The sequence below is a fragment of the Macrotis lagotis genome, chromosome 1, assembly GCF_037893015.1.
Source record: "Macrotis lagotis isolate mMagLag1 chromosome 1, bilby.v1.9.chrom.fasta, whole genome shotgun sequence".
In the NCBI taxonomy this organism is placed as follows: domain Eukaryota; kingdom Metazoa; phylum Chordata; class Mammalia; order Peramelemorphia; family Peramelidae; genus Macrotis; species Macrotis lagotis.
The window spans coordinates 342,116,270-342,120,634 of NC_133658.1; positions in this window are offsets into that span (position 1 = coordinate 342,116,270).

Consider the following 4,365-nt stretch of genomic DNA (forward strand, 5'->3'; position numbering starts at 1 on the left):
CTCTGTATTGAGTGTTCTTTTACACTCCTCCTCCCTGCCATTTGGTGCCTTGCTGACTTACCATGCTAGAGCAGAAACTCTGGGGGAGGGAAGTTTTACAGTTCTCTCCCGCCTCAGTCAAGTTAAATGACAGCAGTAAAATGTCTTTACTGAAAGATATTTGGTTTTTTGGAGAGGACCTCTGGGTCTTCTTTACCCTCAGAATCTCCCATGGGTTATTTTACCTAGGGAGGAACACTGATAATATGGGTTGTTTAGATTGTTTGACTTCTGACTAGTACCAGTGACAAGTTGGCCTCTGTTTGACTTGCTGAAAGCCTTTGGGGGATAGAGTTGGACTATAAACCAGTCCTTGAGGTATTGATGGGAACTTTCCTTGCTTGATGGTACCAGTCAATAATATAAATTATGTCTAGAATTATCCCCTTTTATTTCTCAAGCCCAGCTCAGAGACTAGATCAGAAGCAGTCCTTTTACCTTTGTCCATTTAGGCATGAATCTTCTCTCTTAATTGATACCCTTTTAGGAATTTATATATTAATTTACCTCATCTGTTGGACTGTAAATTCCATGAGGGTATGGACTCTTTTATCATCTCAAAGCAGTGTTTGCAGTAAATTTAATGTTGAATTAATGATCCCCAGTAACATCAAATTTATTTACAGCTTCCCAAGAAAACAATTGCATCTAAGTTTCTTATGAATTCTGACCTTCAAAGAGAGGAAGGGTAAAAAGAAGGATGTTTCAAATATCTTTTTAAGAGAGTTGTATTCCATAATTTCAGTAGATGAGATGGTGTTTTGTCACAAGTCTATTGATTCTTCTGAAGGTTTTTTTTTAATCATTATATAGGAATGTGATTATTCTGAAATCAAGACAACTAAACTGGCATCTTTTGTCCATTTTTCATAATAAAGGGATTTAATGAAATAAAATAGAAAATATTAATGGAACATTTCTTCCGTAAATATTTCATGCCACTTTAAATCTGTACTAAGCATATTGTGTGCATATTGGATCCTTAAGTGCTGGGTTTGATTTGAGGTGAATGTTTGACATTAAGAATCTAGGGGAACAATGTTGTACAGTAGAAAACACTGGGTGGAAATTCAGAAGATTTAAGTAAATACTGTTTGCCACTTCTGTTGGCTAGTCCCTTTCAGAACCTGTTTCCTAAATCTATAAAATGCAGTAGCCTTTACTTTCCAGTAACCACTGAATTACTGGGATAAATCAAATTCACTTGTGAAATCATAGTTCCTATTTCCTTGGGTATTTATAATTTATGCAATTCTAAGTCTTAAATCCTCTAAGGTAAGTAATATAATTTTACATGATCACAGGTTTGTATTAATTTGTGAATGATTGTGGGTCAGTTGTTCAGTGGTAAGGAAAAAAACTTCATTTCAGTTTTCAAGAGCCCACACAGTAATCACTATCTTAATTAAACCCAGGTTTTCTCTTCACTGTGATCGTTTTTATTTGACTCATACCAGGATTATTCCCCCCCCCCCCTCAAAAAAATAAGTATTTAAGACTTACAGAACACTATGTTATTTCACCCAGCAGAATGGAAGCAAACAATTAGAGCTTGAAAAGGATCTTTTAAAAGGTCATCTAGCCCATTTTTTGGATGAGGAAATTGAGGTCTAAAACTTATTTGCCCCTTGTCGTGCAGGTATTAAGAGTCAGAGTTAACCCAGTATAAATTTTGCTCCTTCTTAGAAGTGCAATCAGCGCTCTCAAGATCATAAAAACTTAAGTGAATTCAAGGAATAATTGCATCCTAAATGTATTCTTTGGAGCTACAAAGACTAATTGAAATGGTCTCTGCCACAAGGGAGCTTAACGCTTCTGAGGAGGATAAAATGTATGTACAAGTATATAAATGCTAGGTAATTTGGAGAAGTGAAGAATTTTAGGTAATAGAGTACATACAACTGTAAAACAAGAATGTAAAATTTTAGGGAAAAACTTGTGGTATAAGTGAACCTAACAATCCTTGCTTATAGTATTACCCTAGATGAAGTCTAACAACCAATATTTTTTTTAAAAGAACAGTTACTTTAACATTCCTTTTTTTAAAATTTTGGTTTCCAAATATGTGGCTTAATGCAAAATGTTTATATATTTGTTAAGTTGCAAAAAAAAAAGCAAGTGACAAAAATTATACTTCAATCTTGCATTCAGGCTCTGGAGGTGAAAATCATTTTTCATCAGGAGTTCTTTGGAATTTTCTTGGATCATTGTATTGATTGGTAGCTAAGTCTTTCACAGTTGATCATTAGTGTCTGAACCTTTCTTTCCTGGTGCACTAATATAGTTCCTTAAGACATACTACTGTTCCACGATTGAGGCCCTCCCCTCTACAGGTATATTACTGGGGTAGAATTACATTCTACAAAAAACAATTTGCACGTCTGTCTCAGAATGGGTTTTCTATACCGAATCTGTTATAATGACAAGCATGAGGTTTGTAAGAAAAAGATCTTTGTCTCATCAATGTTTAGAATATGTTTAGTAGTTTTGATAACATTATTGAATCACTGTGGTTATGTGGGAAGCATGGGAATCAGACTTTAGTTTTGATTAACTAGCTCAACCACTAACTAACTATGTAGTTTAGGTAAGCCATGTCACCTAAGTTTCATTCTGCCTCACTTAAATCCAATTCACTTGCAGGTCAAGACATCACCCTTCTGATATCACTAGTCCTTTGTTAATGAAGGCTAAACAATAATCTTTTTCTATCCATAGTATCTTTGTTTTATTTTCTAGTTCTCCTTCCAGTTCTAATATGTCCGTGGGTCCTTTACAACTGTAAAATTCCAAATCTTTGAAAACTGGTCATTAATGTGTTTATTTTCTTTTTTATTGTGAACTTGGTCATCTGCAAACAAAATTTCAAAATAAAAAAAACTGGAAAGAAGAAACAACTTCTGTTACAGGTGTTTTTCTGTTTTTAAAGAAATATTTAAAACTTAATGAGCTAGTAACAAAAATATTCATGTCCTCTTTGGCATATGTTTTTCAAATGAGAAACTCAGTGACCCAGGGATGCTGTAGAAAGGAACTTGAATTGGGCTTGACAAACTGTCAGTTAACAAGCATTTTTTTAAGCACTTGCTATTTACCGAGCACCTTTGCTAAACACTGGCTTCGAAGAACAGCAAAATCAGTCCCTACTCTGTTTTTTTTGGGGGGGGGGTGTTTTCGATGCAACGCAGTTAAACTGATTTGCCCAAGGTAAGGTAATTATTAAGTGTCTTGGACAGGATTTGAACTCAGGTCCTGATTCCAGGGCTGGTGCTCTATCCACTGCACAACCTAGCTGTCCCTGATCCTACTCAAGGAACTCAACTCACATCTCAACAGGGGAGACATACATGTTATATTCAAAGTAGATGGTAATCTCAGAGGGGAAGGCACCAGAAAAGGTCTCCAATATCACAGCAAAAGCAACCTTAATAAACTTAAGAGGCAGAGTAAGGTAGCAAATCATCCCAGTTGTGGGACACAGCTATCCCAAAGAGTTAGTGTCATGGGAAATGAAGAATTAGTAGATCAGAGTTCTAGGCAGAAAGAAGTAAGGATTGTCAAAGAAGAAGGGATCAGGTTATGGAGAAATTTAAATGCCATAGAAACCCCTTTATATTTTGATCTTGAAGCTAATAAGGAACCTCTGGAGTGAAGGGAGGTCTGTACTTTTTAAAAAATCACTTTTTGAGCACAATCAGGAGAATATTGGACACAGTTAAAGTAATATTGTATCGATAATCAACTGAAAGATTTAGTTCCTCTGATCCACAATGATCCATGATAAGTGCCAAAGGACTCACAGTGAAAACTACTATTGATCTCCAGAAAGAAAATTAATGGACTCAGTGTAGATAGAAGCATATTTTCTTTAACTTTATTTTTCTTACCTATTTTCTTTAACTTTATTTTTCTTACCTTTTTGGGGGGGAGGGCAACATAGCTGATATGAAAATAAATTTTTCTTTACTTCATATGTATGATGTGTGTTGTATTTCTTGCCTTCTCAATAGGCAAGGAATGGGGTAAGGAGAGAGAAAATTGGAAATCGGAAATTTTGAAAGTAATTTTAAAAGGGGGGGAAATTCACTTTGGTATTTGAGTAGAGAAGGTGATTAGTTATGGATGAGGAAAGACAGGGTAGAACACTAAATGGCTATTGCAGTTATAACCCCTATCCCAAAACTCATTGATGTGGAACTCTATGCATATTGGTGGAGAAGAATGCCTGTTCTGTGTGAGGGGCAATTGGCAAGAACAGAAGAGCTCCAGCCTACTTTAATCTTCAAGACACTTCAAATCATTTCAGATATTTCTGAATACCTAAAT